The sequence below is a fragment of the Colobus angolensis genome, unplaced genomic scaffold (assembly GCF_000951035.1).
Source record: "Colobus angolensis palliatus isolate OR3802 unplaced genomic scaffold, Cang.pa_1.0 Scaffold454, whole genome shotgun sequence".
Lineage (NCBI taxonomy): Eukaryota > Metazoa > Chordata > Mammalia > Primates > Cercopithecidae > Colobus > Colobus angolensis.
The window spans coordinates 742685-761576 of NW_012117977.1; the positions used below are offsets into that span (position 1 = coordinate 742685).

General features: G+C 41.1%; 2 pseudogenes across 2 annotated transcripts in view; both read left to right on the plus strand.

Annotated features, from left to right (window-relative positions):
- The window catches only part of LOC105523224, an 8971-nt pseudogene extending 7673 nt beyond the window's left edge, over positions 1-1298 (plus strand). Inside the window, exons 3-4 of the transcript XR_001003560.1 lie at positions 325-571; positions 1155-1298. The product of XR_001003560.1 is annotated as a cancer/testis antigen 47A pseudogene (transcript). The remainder of the gene's footprint in view (positions 1-324; positions 572-1154) is intronic.
- Positions 1299-4115: 2817 nt separating this feature from the next.
- Positions 4116-5304, plus strand: LOC105523209 (annotated as a pseudogene). Its single transcript, XR_001003555.1, has one exon. The product of XR_001003555.1 is annotated as a proliferation-associated protein 2G4 pseudogene (transcript).
- Positions 5305-18892: the final 13588 nt, after the last annotated feature.

Here is an 18892-nt window from a genome sequence, read left to right on the forward strand (position 1 = left end):
GGTAAACCTGACGCATTCAGGGGGCTGAGGAACCAACGAGCTTCACCATAGAATTTGTCTTTTGAGGCAATCAAATATTTTCCCAACAAACTTCTGACCAAAACACCGTAGAATGAGACCAGACCCGATGATTCAGATCTCTTCTCCAAAAACGAGAAATAATCAGCAGCTTTGGGTGGGAGATTTACTGGAAAAACAGGAGATAGTGTCCCTGTGGAAATGATCAAGCAGGAGCAACGCCAGGGCCATGGAACTCTTGTGAAAACCAGTAGGAAGGTGCCCAGCTATTCCTTCTTCAGTTAACCCTATCCTGCTTCTCCTGAGGGTGGGATACGGGATGCCGCTGCTAGTTGTAAATTGGGCTGTATTTTCTGTGAATGTCTGGTCCCAATGTGTGTATTATTCTTCACTAAAGAAGTCACTAAATCTCGGCCTGAAAAGTGGGATGAAGAGGCCCAAGATGCTGCAGGCGAGGAAGAGAAAGAACAAGAAAAAGAGAAGGATGCGGAAAACAAGGCGAAAAACTCCAAGGGGACCTAGATGCAGCAGAGGGGAAGCCGAGAAAATCCAGGTATCTGTGTATAGCTTTGAGAATGACTCGACTATTCCTGGCAATTACCTGTTGCAGATAGTTTTATTTAACAGCAAAAAGGATTCCCAGTTTATTACTTAAGAAAAAGTTTAAAATTAGTTTAAAAATTCAATTTAGCTTACGTAAAACATTACTAGAATATTCATGTATCTAGTAATACGAACTGCAGTGTGTTCTGAAATATACTTCATGGCTACTCATTTGTTCATGCTTGAGGTGTTTTGTCGTCTAGCTGCAAGACTACTAACAAGTGGTAAATGTCTCAGACCTACTACCAAGACCAATATTTGTGTAGAAAACAGTTTCAGACACAGCCACTAACTTGGCTGGGCCACACGCATTAGTTGGGCCGTCATTACTTGACCACAGAAATGCAGGCTCCCATAGTAACATATAGCACACAAACCTTGCAGATGTACACAGAGCTGGCCATTTTCTTCTATTTAGAAAGTCACTGGTGCTGGTTAATGTCGTGCTATTGTTTACTTTCTCTCATTTCATCCTGCAGTTGGGAAGAATAGAAAGAAGACTCTGTTGTTCATTGTTTTTATTTTTTTTTCAGATGCCTGTGGCAATTTTAACACATATCGTTGCAAACTTGGTTACATCAAAAGTGATATCCAGTGACATCTAACTTTCATGCATGTATTTGACAGTGTTTGTTCAAGTTAAAAATAATAGTTTGTTTTAAATGAATAAACTGAAATGTGGGACGATTTCTCAATAAATAATGCTAACTCAAATCTCTCCTTTACCTCTTTGTTTTGGCCCACCATTCCTTCATTGAAAGGTATTACTTTTCACCATTTGGTAAGACTGTTTGAAATTCTTTTACTACAGCCAAAAATCAAGTAAAATGTCAAGTTTAAAACAATTTTTGAAAAGATAGCGATTGGGCACATCTTCAGAGCTGTGTGTTGTGGCTACCGAGCACTTTTATTGTGGCTAGTCTGATTTAATATGTACTGTAAGTGTGAAATAGTATTGCATATTTTACTTTTTTTTTTTTTTTTTTGAGACTGAATCTCGCTGTGTCACCCAGCTTGAATGCAGTGGCGCGGTCTCAGCTCACTGCAACCTCCGCCTCCCAGGTTCCAGCAGTTCTCCTGCCTCACCCTCTCAATTATGTGGTACTACAGGCGCCTGCCACCACACCCAGCTAATTTTTTCTATTTTTAGTAGAGACGGGGTTTTGCCGTGTTAGCCAGGATGGTCTCGATCTCCTGATCTCGTGATCTGCCCATCTTAGCCTCCCAAAGTGCTGGGATTTCAGGTGTGAGCCACCACGCCCAACCTTACTAATGTTTTTTATACTGATTACACATTGAAATAATACTTGAATTAAAATATTAAAGTTTTTGTTGGTTTCTTTTTGTTTGTTTTTTAATGAGGTTTCTAGAACATTTAGAAATACCCATGTGGATCACATTATATGTCTATTGAACAATAATGCTGTAGAGCATGGTTCTGAAGGAAACTTCATGAATGGCCCAGGTTGCCTGGAAGCCACATGTTATTACTGAGCTTGGGCCCAGCCTTTGATCTGAAGCAGTGGTTCTCAAAGTTTGGTCCCCAAACAGCATCATCAGCATTACCTGGGAATTCTCAGACTGTACCCAGGAACTACAGCATCGGAACTCTGGGGATGGGGGCAGCAATCTGTGTTTTAACACGACCCCTAAGAGCTTTTGATGAACACTAAGGTTTGAGAACCACTGGCTTCAAGCAACAGAGGAAGCAGCTGAGTTTCACCTCCTGTCACACCAGCCTTAATTCACTAGCTTGGGTTTATTTCAGGTAAACTGAAAGGGACAGCAAGGGCTGGGCTGGGGAGGAGAGTAGAACTCACAGGGGCTGAGGCCTAGAGGGGAAAAATGCATAAAGGAAAAAGTCGGGTCCAAAAGGATACAAACATGATACCATGTATATGACTTCTAGGAAAACATACAAATGACCACCATAAATTGATTGTGGGTAAGTATATAGAGACTAAAAGGTGTACATGTAAGAGATGCATACAAATGTAGGATACAGAATACAGAGAGATGTGCATTCGAAAGACAAGCATATTTGTGGCTGGACGCAGTGGCTCACCCCTGTAATCCCAGCACTCTGGGAGTCCAAGGCGGGCAGATCATCTGAGGTTAGGAGCTTGAGACAAGCCTGGCCAACATGGTGAAACCCCGTCTCTACTAAAAATACAAAAATCAGCCAGGCGTGGTGGTGCACACCTATAATCCCAGCTGCTCAGGAGGCTGAGGCAGGAGAAGTGCTTGAACCTGGAAGGCGGAGGCAGCAGTGAGCCAAGATCGCGCCACTGCACTCCAGCCTGGGCAACGAGCAAAACTGCATCTCATAAAAACAAAAACAAAAGACAAGAACATTTGAGATGATGGTTACCTCTCAAGGAAAGAAAGGGAGGGGCATTCTAGTAGAGAAGGCTCCACAGCAGACATCAACTGTATTTGTAATGTTATATTTCTTAAGCTGAATAGTAGACACATGGATGTTTATAGTAATGTTTTCTACAATTTTATGTAGGTCTGAAATATTTCTAAAGCGGGAGGGGGAAGCATAGCAGTTCTTCCCACACCATTCGGCAGGACTTAGAGGAGTCTAAGAATTCTAGAACCCAACCTGGCCTTTGAGGTCATTATGAAGGTACATTTGTCATGGAAGGAGATAAACTGTTAAATAAAACATGCTGTATTCGTTGAGCTAAACATTTCAAATATTTAGGCATATGGTATGTGGATCCCAAGTTGAACTCTTGTTCTAAACCCCGAAAATGTTACAGGTGAGCCAGGCTCAATATCTGGCCTATAACCCCTTTTCCTTCCTCCCTCCATGCCACTTTGTTACCTGAGCATAGTGGGGCCCCTTGCTTCTGAAAAGCGCTTGTTCCAGTAGCCCATCTTCCTATAGGACTTGGACTTCGTCCCTGACCCAGGCTAGAGTGCAACCACCAACCACCTTGTCTCTTCTGCTTGCCCCCAACCACACCCCTCTCTTTGCTCTGTAGGTGTTCAAATGTAAAACCTCTGCAATGGCCCTTCTCCCACATACCAACTATCAATGCACACCTGAAAGCCATCACTTTGGTCAGGCACACCTGCCTTTTATTCGCCCTTTATTCGCAGCACTACCTCTTAAGAACAGTTTATTTTTCTGACAACCTTCAGTTCTGAGTTGTCTCTCCTATTTGATTTCCTTCCCCATTACAGACAAGGAAGGACTACAGAACAGGTTCCATTGTATTTGTCATGTAGGGAAGATCAAGGAAGCTACAAAGGAGCTGAAAACTTGTCAGAATGAGCCTCTGGGTATTTAAAAATGAAATAAGAAAACCTCTTCATTTAAAAACAGAGCTTTGCTCTCGCCTGCCTACCCTCTCCCTTTCTGGCTCACGATTTTGCTTGCCCTCTCCTTGAGGATCAAGGGGGCTCTGACCACAGCCTGTGGCTGGGAAGGGAGACAGGCGGTGGCTCAGGGAAAACGAGGCTGCAGTGATGGTGGTAGGAAGATGTCGGGCAAGGACAAGCAGCAGGAGCAAACTATCGCCAAGGACCTGGTCGTGACCAAGTATAAGATGGGGGAACGACATAGCCAACCAGGTACTTCAGTCCTTGGTAGAAGCATCTAGCTCAGGCATATCGGTACTGAGCCTGTGTGAGAAAGATGATGCCATGATTATGGAAGAAATAGGGAAAATCTTCAAGAAAAAAATAGAAACGTAAAAAGGTATTGCTTTTCCCACCAGCATTTCAGTAAATAACTGTGTATGTCACTTCTCCCCTTTGAAGAGCGACCAGGATTATATTCTCAAGGAAGGTGACTTGGTAAAAATTGACCTCAGGGTCCATGTGGATGGCTTCATCGCTAATGTAGCTCATACTTTTGTAGTTGATGTAGCTCAGGGACCCAAGTAACAGGGAGGAAAGCAGATGTTATTAAGGCAATTCACTTTTCTGATGAAGCTGTCCTATGCCTGGTCAAACCTGGAAACCAGAACATACAAGTGACAGAAACCCTGAACAAAGCTGCCCATTCACTTAACTGCATGCCAATAGAAGGCATGCTGTCACATCAGTTGAAGGAGCATGTCGTCGATGGGGAAAAAACCATTATCCAGAATCCCACAGACCAGCAGAAGAAGGACCATGAAAAAGCAGAATTGGCGGTACATGAAGTATATGCTGTGGATGTTCTCATCAGCTCAGGAGAGGGCAAGGCCAAGGATGCAGGACAGAGAACCACTATTTACAAATGAGACCCCTCTAAACAGCACGGACTGAAAATGAAAATTTCACGTGCCTTCTTCAGTGAGGTGGAAAGGCGTTTTGATGCTATGCCATTTACTTTAAGAACATTTGAAGATGAGAAGAAGGCTCGGATGGGTGTGGCGGAGTGCACCAAGCATGAACTGCTGCAACTATTTAATGTTCTCTATAAGAAGGAAGGTGAATTTCTTGCCCAGTTTAAATGTACAGTTCTGCTCATGCCCAATGGCCTTATGCAGATAACCAGTGGTCCCTTCAAGCCTGACCTCTACAAGTCTGAGATGGAAGTCCAAGATGCAGAGCTAAAGGCTCTCCTCCAGAGATCTGCAAGTCAAAAAACCCAGAAAAAGAAAAAGAAAAAAAAAGGCCTACAAGACTGCAGAGAAAGCCACCAGTGGGGAAACATCAGAAGAAAATGAAGCTGGGGACTGAGGTGGGTCCCATCTCCCCAGCTTGTTGCTCCTACCTCATCCCCTTCCCACCACACCCCAGGCTCTGTGAAGTATAGTTCTTCTTCTCCACCTAGGACCACCAGCAGAGCAGGGGTCTCCCTGCCCCCATCCCAGTTCCCCAACCCACTCCCTTCCAACAACCAGCTCCAACTGAATGGTCTTGGGAGGCGCGGCTTCCCAACCACAGAAGACTAAATGAAAAAAAAAGAAATTGAATAATAAAATCAGGAGTCAAAAAATAAAATAAAAACAGAGCTTTGTTGTTAACTGTGGAAAAGAAATTCTTAATGGAGATTTATAAGACTGATAATTACCTAATAGAGATCCACTGTGAGAAAAGGGAGGAAGGAGTGATATAGCTATGAGGATTACCTGGATAAAGGGCATCTACCTACATGAACTGTTTGCTATGGGAATGCAAAACAAATCAAATCCAGTCAATTGAAAACCTAGCATTATCAACAAGGCAGATACTGTTATCAGAAAAAAAAAAGATGTTTTACAGCTGGGTGCAGTGGCTCACACCTGTAATCTCAGCACTTTGGGAGGCCAATGAGGGAAGATCTCTTGAGTCCAGGAGTTCAAGTCCAGCCTGGGGAATATAGTGAGACCCCTGTCTCTATAACAACAACAACAACAACAAAAATTAATTAGCTGGGCATGATGGGGCACAGCTGTAATCCCAGCTACTCAGAAGGCTGAGGCAGGAGAATCGCTTGAACCTGTGAGGCAAAAGTTACAGTGAGCTGAGGCACTCCAGCCTGGATAACACAGCAAGACTCTACATCCAAAAAAAAAAAAAAAAAAAAGTACATTGTACAAACATAAAGGTTTTTTTTTTTTTTTTTTTTTTTTGAGACGGAGTCTCGCTCTGTCGCCCAGGCTGGAGTGCAGTGGCCGGATCTCAGCTCACTGCAAGCTCCGCCTCCCAGGTTTACGCCATTCTCCTGCCTCAGCCTCCCGTGTAGCTGGGACTACAGGCGCCCGCCACCTCGCCTGGCTAGTTTTTTGTATTTTTTAGTAGAGACGGGGTTTCGTCGTGTTAGCCAGGATGGTCTCAATCTCCTGACCTCGTGATCCGCCCGTCTCGGCCTCCCAAAGTGCTGGGATTACAGGCTTGAGCCACCGCGCCCGGCCAACATAAAGGTTTTTTGTCTAGAGCAGTATATCCAGCATCATGGATGGCCCTTACATGAGAGCAGAAACTTCATAGGCCATGATGAGGATTCAAGGAAAAAGGGATGTGAAGGCCCTATGTAGACAGTCAAGACCTAGGCACGTAGGAAAAAAAAAATAACATTAATGGTAACAGTTATTCCAAAACCCATGGGATTTATTTAACAAACATTTACCAAATACCTGCCTTGTGACAGACACCACGGGTGTTAGAAACTAGAGGAAGGCCTGGACATTCCCCTTAAGGGGCCTATGCTTTCGGTGGAGCTAAGCAATGTCTACACATATCACTGTAAATTCAAGATAGCCTCTAGTGAACGTAGTGATGGGGGGAGATATAGAAAAGAAGGCTTCTTGGAGGTGATGAGTTTTGAGCCAGACTGTAAAGGAGAATTTTAGACATTTTTTTCAGGGGTGTTCTCTGCTACTTCCAAAATTAAATGGTAATCTCTTCAGGTTGTATGGCCTTGGGTCCCTCCCCCATCCCACCCTGTCCCTAGTGATGAGTTTGCAAAGAGAAAGGACTTGGCCACTTTTCTTGACTGACAGAGGAAGTCTGGTGGAGAAAGAAAACACATTTCCCCAAACAAATCTGAAATTCTGGATTGTGCCAACTTCCTTGTTTGGAGAAGATCAGATATCACGGGTGGGATAGCTAGGGATAAATATAGGCACCAACTATACACCAGAGATAGAGAATGTGACATCCTGGTTGGGTTTGCATCTACAGGCAGCAGGCTCAGGCAGATAACCAAGGATATGGAGACTACTATTCCATGGAATTCTGAATCATGTACTTCCCATGAAGACAGCCCCAATGTGGGAGCTAGGAGGAGACTCTCAGTTTTACTTCAGGTATTTCTTGAAAATACACCTGCTCAAATTTTTTTTCCTCCTTTGTTTGCTGATGCCAACCAGTTCCCCTCCCAGAGACTTGGAGCCAGTTCCAAGCACCTGGTGAGATAGTGTGCTGCCACTACAACAGAAACATCTCCAGGATCCACTTCACTTCTTTACAACAGCTTGCTCTATGACAAGTCCAGTGCCCAATCCTACCTCCCCGCACAAAGAAGAAGATTCAGGTGCACACTTCTTTGCCAAAAACTTTAATATTGGCAGTAGTCTTTATGTTGTGTTTCAGTCCCACTGATAAGTCCTGGAGGCAACTGGAGAAGAAATGATTGCATATAAACTACAGTCTTGGCAAATATATCAGAATATCAACACTATATATAGCTGGAAGGCATTGGCTTCCAGAAGTCTTGGCCAAATCCCCTAGAGGGGCACAGGAATGATGGCAGGGAGGCACTAGGATGGGGACCATGGAGAGTTCTGCTCTCTTTGGGTTCCGCATGTCAAACAATCACCAGCTACAAATGACAGTTCCAAAAGACTCAGCATTGATACATTAGAAAACACCCAATAAATGTAGTAAACATAAATCCATGACTTAATAAATGAAGTGAACAAGTTTACATAAAAAGTAAAGACAAAGGAGGGCACTGATTAGGAAAGAGGAAGAGAATGGTGGCAGAAAGTACTATCTGTTTGTCCTGGGAGTGAGATCTAGTTTACAGGGTAAAGAACAAACTCCTTAGCATTGTATTGTATTCATGACCCCAATGTGATTTTCAGACCCATTTGCTACTCTGCCCAGTGATCGAGCCCTTTCCTTAAACACACACACACACACACACACACATACACACGCACACACACCTCTACCACTGTTGATACTGTTTCCTTTACTTGCAGTGATCTCTCTGCTTTCCCCACCCCTTTACTCCTAGTAATCTTTCAGGAAGTGAAATGCTTCCTCTTGAGCACCTTCCCAAGCACCAACACACCTTCCTCCTCTCTTCCTCCTAACTTACCACTCTTTCTCCTGATATCCATAGCACTTTTTGCTTATCCCCATTTTGGAACTTGACATCTTATGTCATCCTTGTACAAACATCTATCTTTCCCTCTAGACCATGAACTAGATAGATCAAGACATGTTCCTTAGGCACCATGAGTATCCAGCTTCTAACATAACAACAAACATATAGTAGGTGCTCAGTACATGCTGAGCAAATGATTGAATGACCAGGGTCTGAAGTGTCTCTCCTGCAGCTTCAAGTAGACAGCTTAGCTCTTCACAACCTGAGAAGACACTTGTCTGGTGTGGTGGGGGTGGAGTTTGTGTGTGTGTGTGTGTGTGTGTGTGTGTGTGTGTGTGTTGCAATATCCTAGGTCATCTAAAATGAATAGTAATGGTCCAGTTGCAAGCAGTGGAGCAAAAATGAATGGACAATATTCCCATGTAAAAGAAGTGAATTTAGCCACAGACCTTACACCCTTCACAGAAATTTATTTAAAAAGGGTCATAGACTTAAATGTGAAACCCAAAACTATACAAATACTAGAAGATAACTCAGGAGAAAATCTAGATGACCTTGGGTTTGGACATGGCTTTTTAGATACAACACCAAAGGCATAATCTATGAAAGAAATAATTGATAAGCTGGACTTCATTAAAATTAAAAATTCCTGCTTTGTGTAAGAAACTGTCAGAGAACTAAAAGACAAGCCTCAGACTGGGAAAAAAATGTTTGCAAAAGATAACTGATAAAAGACTGCTGTTCAAAATATGCAAAAAACTCTTAAAACTCAGCAATAAGAAAACTACTAACAACTCAAGAAAAAAACTGCAGGTACAAAATTACAGTTAGGATGTATTAGTCCATTTTTATACTGCTATAAAGAACTGCCTGAGACTGGGTAATTTATCATTCATAAAGGAAGAGGTTTAATTGAATCACAGTTCAGCATGGCTGGGGAGGCCTCAGGAAACTTACAATCATGGTGGAAGGTGAAGGGGAAGCAAAGCACCTTCTTCACAAGGTGCAGGAAGGAGAAGTACTGAGTGAAGGGGGAAGAGCCCCATATAAAACCATGAAATCTCATGATAACTCACTATCACCAGAACAGCATGGGGGAAATCGCCCCCATGATTCAATTACCTTCACCTTGTCTCCCCTTGACATATGGGGATTATGGGGATTACAATTCAAGATGAGATTTGGGTGAGAACACAGTCTAACCTTATCACAGGAAGAATAAGTTCTGCTATTTTAATGCACAGTAAAGTAACTAGAGCAAATAACAATGTAGTGCATATTTCAATATTGCTAGAAGAGATTTTTAATGTCATCACCACAAAGAAATAATAAATGTTTAAAGTAGTGAATATACAACTAAAAGAAATAGAGAACCAAGAGCAAACCAATCCCAAAGCTAGCAGAAGACAAGAAATAACCAAAATCAAAGATGAACTGAAGGGGATTGAGATGAAAAAAAAATTCAAAAGATCAACAAATCTGAGAGTTGGTTTTTTGAAAAAATTAATAAAATACATAGGCCACCATCTAGACTAATAAAGAAGAAAATAGATCAAATTAAACACAATTAGAAATGACAAAGGGTATACTACCACTGGCCCCAAAGAAATACAACCATCAGAGAATACTATGAACACCTCCATACACACAAACTAGAAAATCTAGAAGAAATGGATAAATTATTGGACACATACACCCTCCACAGACTGAACCAGGAAGAAACTGAATCCTTGAATAGAACAATAATGAGCTCCAACATTGAATCAGTAATAAGTAGCCTACCAACCCCAAAAAAACCCAGGACCAGACTGATTCAAAACTGAATTCTAACAGATGTACAAAGAAGAGCTGGTGTGATTCCTACTGAAACTATTTCCAAAATTTGAGGAGAAGAGACTCCTCCCTAACTCATTCTATGAGACCAGCATCATTCTGATACCAAAACCTAGCAGACACAACAAAAAAAGAAAACTTCAGACCAGTATTCTTGATGAACATCAACAAAATAATGGCAAACTGAACCCAGCAGCACATCAAAAACCATATCCACCATGATTGAGTAGGCTTTATCCCTGGATGCAAGCTTGGTTTAACATACACAAATCAATAAACGTGATTCATCACATAAACAGAACTAAAGAGAAGAACCGCGTTATTATCTCAATAGATGCAGAAATGGCTTTCAATCAAATTCAATACCCCTTCATGTTAAAAACTCTCAATAAAATAGATCTTGAAGGAAGATACATCAAAATAATATGAGCCATATACCTCAAATCCACAGCCAATATCAGACTGAATGGGCAAGAGCTGGTGCATTCCCCTTGAAAATCGGCACAAGACAAGGATGCCCTCCCTTCAACATAGTATTAGAAGTTCTGGCCAGAGCAATCAAGCAAGAGAAAGAAAGAAGGGGCATCCGAAATGGGAAGAGAGAAAGCAAAACTATCCCTGTTTTCAGACAATATAATCTTATTTCTAGTCTCAGCCCAAAAGCCCCTTCAGCTGATAAAAACTTCAGCAAAGTCTCAGGATACAAAATTAATGTACAAAAATCACTAGAATTCCTATACACCAATAGCAGTCAAGCTGAGAGTCAAATCAGGAATGCAATCCCATTCACAATTGACACAAAAAGAATAAAATATTATACCTAGGAATACAGTTAACCAGGAAGGTGAAATCTCTACAAGGAGAACTACAAAACACTGTTCACAGAAATCAGAGATGATATAAACGGAAAAACATGCCATGCTTATGGTTAGGAAAAATCAATATTATTAAAATAGTCAGTCATACCGCCCAAAGCAATTTATAGAGTCAATGCTATTTCTATCAAACTACCAGTGACATTCTTCACAGAACTAGAAAAACTTATTTTAAAATTCATTTGGAACCAAAAAAGCCTAAATAGCCAAGGCAATCCTAAGCAAAAAGAACACAGCTGGAGGCATCATGCTCTCCAACTTCAAACTATACTACAGGGCTACAGTAACCAAAACAGCATGGTACTGATACAAAAACATACACGTAGACCAATGGAACAGAATACAGAGCCCAGAAATAAGGCTGCACATCTACAACTATCAGATTTTTTACAAAGCTGACAAAAAATAAGCAATGGGGAAAGCATTTCCTATTCAATAAGTAGTGCTGGGAGAACTGGCTAGCCATACGCAGAAGATTGAAACTAGATCCCTTTCTGGCCAGGCACAGTGGCTCACGCATGTAATCCCAGCACTTTGGGAGGCCAAGGCAGACGAATCACAAGGACAGGAGATCGAGACCATCCTGGCTAACATGGTGAAACCCATCTCTACTAAAGCATTTCTTGCGGAGTTGATTTCCAGTTTTATTCCACTGTGGTGTGAGAAAGTACTTGATGTGATTTTGATTTTCTTAAATTTACTGAGACTTGTTTTGTAGGCTATCATATGATCTATCTTGGAGAATGTTCCATGTGCTGATGAACAAAATGTGTATGCTGCAGTTGTTGGGCATAATGTTCTATAGATAGCTGTTAAGCCCATTTGCTGTAGAGTATAGTGTAAGTCCACTGTTTCTATGTTGACTTTCTGTCTTGATGACCTGTCTAGTGCTATTGTTGGAATACTGAAGTCCCACAGTATTATTGCATCACTGTCTCATTTCTTAGGTCTAGTAGTAATTGTTTTATAAATTTGGGAGCTCCAGTGTTAGGTGCATATATATTTAGAACTGTAGCAGATATTTTCCTGCTGACTAGTCCATTTATCATTATGTAATGTCCCTCTTTGTTTCTTTTTAACTGCTGTTGCTTTAATGTTTGTTTTGTCTGATATAAGAATAGCTATTTCTGCTCGCTTTCAATATCCATTTGCATGGAATATCTTTTCCCACCTTAAGTTTATGTGAGTCCTTATATGTTAGGTGAGTCTCCTGAAGAAGGCAGGAGAATGGTTGGTTGAATTCTTATCCATTCTGTTATTCTGTATCTTTTAAGTGGAGCATTTAGTCCATTTACATTCAATGTTAGTATTGAGATGTGACGTACTATTCTATTCATCATGCTATTTGTTGCTTGAACACATTGTTTTTTTAAATTGTGTTTTTGTTATATAAGTCCTGTGAGATTTATGCTTTAAGGAGGTTCTATTTTGGTGTATCTTGAGGATTTGTTTCAAGATTTAGAGCCCCTTTTAGCAGTTCTTGTAGTGTTGGCTTGGTAGTGGTGAATTCTCTCATCATTTGTTTGTCTGGAAAAGACTGTATCTTTCCTTCATTTATGAGGCTTACTTTCACTGAATACAAAATTCTTCACTGATAATTGTTTTGTTTAAGGAGGCTGGATATAGGACCCCAATCCCTTCTGGGTTATAGGGTTTCTGCTGAGAAATCTGCTGTTAATCTGATAGGCCTTCCTTTATATGTTACCTGATGCTTTTGCCTCACAGCTTTTAAGTTTCTTTCCTACATCTTGACTTTAGGTCACCTGATGACTATGTGCCTAGGCAATGATATGTTTACCATGAATCTCCCAGGTGTGCTTTGAGCTTCTTGTATTTGGATGACTAGATCTCTAGCAAGGCCAGTGTTAGTCCATTTTCATGCTGCTGATAAAGACATGCCCGAGACTGGGCAATTAAAAAATGGACTTACAGTTCCATGTGGCTGGGGAAGCTTCACAATCATGGTGGAAGGCTAGGCAGAGCAAGTCATGTCTTACATGGATGGCAGTAGGCATAGAGAGAGAACTTGTACAGGGTAACTCTTCTTTATAAAACCATCAGATCTCATGAGCCTCATTCACTATCACAAGAACAGCATAAGAAAGACTTGCCCCCATGATTCAGTTACTTCTCACCTGGTCCCTCCCACAACACCTGGGAATTCAAGATGAGATTTCGATGGGGACATAGCTGAACCATATCAGCCAGGAAAGTTTTCCTCAATTATATCCTCAAATATGTTTTCCAAACATTTGGATTTTTCTTCTTCCTCAGAAATACCAATTATTCTTAGATTCAGACGTTTAACATAGTCCCAAAGTTCTTGGAGGCTTTGTTCATTTTCTTAAATTCTTTTTTCTTTGTCTTTGACAGTTTGGGTTAATTCAAAAGCCTTGTCTTCAAGTTCTGAAGTCCTTTCTTCTGCTTGTTTGATTCTACTGCTGAGACTTTCCAGTGCATTTTGCATTTCTCTAAGTGTGTCCTTCATTTCCAGAAGTTGTGACTGTTTTTTATTTATGCTCTCTATTTCACTGAAGAATTTTCCTTTCATATCCTGTATCATGTTTTTGATTTCTTTAAGTTGGAGTTCGCCTTTCTCTGGTGCCTCCTTGATTAGCTTAAAAATTGACCTTCTGAATTACTGTTTTCCTGGCAATTCAGAGATTTCATCTTGGTTTGGATCCATTGCTAGTGAGCTGGTATGATCTTTTCAGGGAGTTAAAGAACCTTGTTTTGTCATATTACCAGAATTGTTTTTCTGGTTCCTTCTCATTTGGGTAGACTGTGTCAGATGGAGATCTGGTATTCAAGGGCTGCTGTTCAAATTCTTTTATCCCACAGGATGCTCCCTTGATGTGGTGGTCTCACTCTTCCCATAGGAATGGGGATTCCTGAGAGCTCAACTGTAGTGATTGTCTTTCTTTTTCTGGGTCTAGCCACCCAGTGGACCTACCAGGCTCTTGGCTGGTACTGGGGAGTGTCTAAGAAGTATGTGATCCACCTTCAGGTCTTGCAGCCATGGATACCATCACCTGCTCCAGTGGAAGGAGCAGAGGAGTGAAGTAGACTCTGTGAGGTTCTTTGGTTGTATTTTTGTTTCATGCACTGGTTTTGTATTAGCTGGCCTTTAGCCAGGAGGTGGCGCTTTCAAGAGTGCATCAGTTGCAGTCCTATAAGGACGCAAACTTGCCCTAGGGACAACTGGTTAAGTGTTCAGGTTTCTCAGGTGGTGCGCAGGGCCATAGAACTCCCAAGAGATTACGACTTTCATCTTTGGCTACCAGGACAGGTAGAGAATGACCACCAGGTGGGGTTGGGGATTGATGTGTCTGAGCTCAGCCTTTCCTTGGGCAGGGCTTGCTGAGGCTGCTGTGGGGGATGGAAGTTTAGTTCCCAGTCCAATGGAGTTATATTCCCAGGGGGATTATGGCTGCCTCTGCTGAGTCATGTAGGTCACCAAGGAAGTGGAGGAAAGTCAGCAGTCACAGGCCTCACCCCACTCCCTCACAGCCTGCAGTCCTAAAGGCCAGTCTCATTCCCACTGTGCCTCACCAACAACACTGAACCTATTTTCAGGCAGCCGGTGACCAGGACTGAGTACTTCCCCGGACCACGAGCCTCCTCACTGAGAAGGCAAGCAGACTTATAGTTTTTCAGCATCTCAGGGAGCCTGCAGCTTTGATCCAGTTCCATCAAAGGGTCTGTGGATTCTCTCATCTCTCCTGGTATGTTCCTGTGGTAGTTCTTGGAGCAAAAGTTCACAATGTGAGTCTCCACATGCTGCTCTCTCTGTCCAAGCAGGAGCTGCAAGCTCGTCCTGCCTCCTGTCTGCCATGTTAATCCAACAGTTATCTTTTATCTTTTTGATAATTGCTATTCTGATCGGTGTGAAGTGTTATCTCATTGTAGTTTAATTTGCAATGAAAACCAAAAGTAAATAAATAGGATTACATCAACTTTAAAAAGCTTCTGCACAACAAAGGAAACAATTAACAGAATGAAGAGGTAACCTAAAGACTGGACAAGAAATATTTCAAAGCCATACATCTGATAAGGATATATAACAAACTCAAAACAACTCAATAGCAAGAAAACAAATAACCCAATTAAAAATGGGCAAAGGATCTGAATAGAAATTCCCCAAAAGACATACAAATAGCCAACAAATATATGAAAGAAATGCTTAACATCACTAATCATGAAAAGGACTATCTTGACTGTGGAGACAAAACATTGGACTAAATGATCAAAATACTCTGTAAAGCCCTTGAAGAACAGATAAGATGACTACTTATCTTAAATAGACTAAATATTTACCTGCCTGTATGCAGGAGCTGTATCAGAAGATATCTTCAGATTCCATCAGCCTCATGACTCCATCATTTCTAATGCCCATTTTAATAGTTTCCTCCTAATGCACATGGGGTGTGTGTATAACACAGAAAATCTGGGGAAAAATAGTTGAATCCACAGGGAAGAAACACACACACACACTACAAAAATGAGGTTATTTAACTGGATCTTTCACTTTTAGTCACGTGGACATTATGTGAGTGCAGCATATAAATGTGTTTTGGTCAGAAAAGGACACAGAACTTATAAAAGACTAGAAAGTGTGAAGAAATATAACCATAGTATCAGGAGGAAGAAAAAATTTTAACAAATAATTATTACAGGAGTTGTGGGGAAAGAATACTTTTTAGTCAGAATTTTCAATGCTAAGTACAAAGGTGAATAAGCACATTAAAAAACAATGCACTGTGTTATGTTTTTATCCTTTGCCCACATTCTGGACATCTTTAAGCCAAAAAATAACCATTTCCTTTCTTAAAGCTGTACTATATTAACATAATCTTGAGTGTGGCCCTAAAAAGGCAAACAGGTGGAGCCACATCATTGTAAAACAGGACAGCCTCGACCAATTTGTCAAATTGATATCACTTCAAAAGAAGGAGACAAGAATACAGGACTATCATGGGAATCACAGAGACCATGCTGCTGTGATTCAACAGGACTTTCATCTCCAACTTCAAAAAGCTCCATTAATCTCCTAACCATCTATCTAGGCGTTAAGGAGAAGGAAATGGAGAGTTTTGAACACAAATTTTCTGCTCCTACCTATTGCTCCCAGTGACACAGGAGACAGAAATAAACATTCTTCCAGAAGACCCTGAAGAAACTCCCCACGCCAACAGACTGGGAGTGAGGAAAGGTTGGCATCACATATGCGTCAGGCATATGAATGTGAAATATCTCTGAATCAAGGCTATTGGATAGTCCCTGAGCCTCTGTTTTCTGTGATGTGTGAATGGCAATATTAGATCGTGTCCTCTGCATCCCGTTTGTAAAATTTCTTGCCCACAAATCTAGTTGGTTTCTAAGTAATTTACATGTGTAATGTATTTGCTTGTAAAATTCAAAATTGATGACTTACTTACAGTTTATCACTCTTCTTTATGGTCATGCTCAGCCTAATCAACTGACCACCCAGCAGTGTATACTATACATTTACCAAGCCCTTCGCCCTGGACCTAATGAGCTCTAGGAGCTGGAAGAGCTCAGGTAAGAAACTGAAGGCCCCTGGTTCACTCTACAGTTTTTGCCAATGGGCTTTCTCTATTTGGGTATGTGACTGGTTATCTAAGTAAAATGGAGTTCCAAGGTAGTAGAGCTAATTTTTGTAATATATAGTTAAGAGTTTTGCCCTGCTCCTGGGCGCCATGCTTAAAATGGACACCAGTGGTCCAAAGACGTTAAGAAAGAAAAGGCAATAGTGTTGGAATTGTTCACAGTGTGATCTCAGGCCCACCTGCATCACAATCACAATCAGAGGTGAATATTAAACCTACAGATTCCTGGATTCCACCCCAGACCTGCTGAATCAGAATCTATAGATTGGAGTCCAGGTATCTGAATGACAATAAACTCCACCAAGTGATTTTGACACTCACCAACATTCAAGAATCACTAGCTTAGTGCAAACTCATCCCCACAGCTAGGAAACAACTCGTAAGTGCGCACAGCATTCCAGCATGGAATCTCCTCAGTGAGACCTCCAGATCTCAACCAATGAACTAAAAAGTATTTCACTGCCCAAATACATACATGATTCTATCAGTGAACCTCAATTTCCTTTCTCTAAAACAAAGATAATAATAGCACATACCTCTTACAGGCTGTGGAGAAAATTAAATGATGTACATGTACAACGCCTCACACACTGCCTAGCACATGATAAATCATTCAATACATCTTAGTAATTCTAATAAGAAAATATTCAAGTACCATCAGAGTGAACAGGCAACCTACAGAATGGGAGAAAATTTTTGCAATCTACTCATCTGACAAAGGGCTAATATCCAGAACCTACAAAGAACTCAAACAAATATACAAGAAAAAAACAAACAACCTCATCAAAAAGTGGGCAAAGGATATGAACAGACATTTCTCAAAAGAAGACATTCATACAGCCAACAGACACATGAAAAAATGCTCATCATCACTCACCATCAGAGAAATGCAAATCAAAACCACAATGAGATACCATCTCACACCAGTTAGAATGGCAATCATTAAAAAGTCAGGAAACAACAGGTGCTGGAGAGGATGTGGAGAAATAGGAACACTTTTAGACCGTTGGTGGGATTGTAAACTAGTTCAACCATTATGGAAAACAGTATGGCAATTCCTCAAGGATCTAGAACTAGATGTACCATATGACCCAGCCATCCCACTACTGGGTATATACCCAAAGGATTATAAATCATGCTGCTATAAAGACACATGCACACGTATGTTTATTGCGGCACTATTCACAATAGCAAAGACTTGGAATCAACCCAAATGTCCATCAGTGACAGACTGGATTAAGAAAATGTGGCACATATACACCATGGAATACTATGCAGCCATAAAAAAGGATGAGTTTGCGTCCTTTGTAGGGACATGGATGCAGCTGGAAACCATCATTCTTAGCAAACTATCACAAGAACAGAAAACCAAACACCGCATGTTCTCACTCATAGGTGGGAACTAAACAATGAGATCACTTGGACTCGGGAAGGGGAACATCACACACCGGGGCCTATCATGGGGAGGGGGGAGGGGGGAGGGATTGCATTGGGAGTTATACCTGATATAAATGATGAATTGATGGGTGCTGACGAGTTGATGGGTGCAGCACACCAACATGGCACAAGTATACATATGTAACAAACCTGCACACTATGCACATGTACCCTAGAACTTAAAGTATTAAAAAAAAAAAATTAATGTACACAAATCAGTAGCTCTTCTGTACACCAACAGTGACCAAGCTAAGAATCACATCAAGAACGTAACCCCTTCTACAATAGCTGCAAAAAATAAAATAAAATACTTAGCAATACACCTAATCAAGGAGGTGAAAGACCTCTCCAAGGAAAACTACAAAATACTGCTGAAAGAAATCATAGATGACACAAACAAATGGAAACATATCCCATGCTCATGCATAGGTAGAATCGACATTGTGAAAAATGACCATAGTGTCAAAAGCAATCTACAAATTCAATGCAATTCTCATCAAAATACCACTATCATTCTTCAAAGAATTAGAAAAAACAATTTTAAAATTCATATGGAACCAAAAAAGAGCCCGCATAGCCAAAGCAAGACTAAGCAAAAAGAACAAATCTGGAGGCATCACATTACCTGATTTTAAACTATACTATAAGGCCATAGTCACCAAAACAGCATGGTACTGCTATTAAAAATATGCTCATAGACCCCTGAATTAGAAAAATAAATTCTAAACTTCATA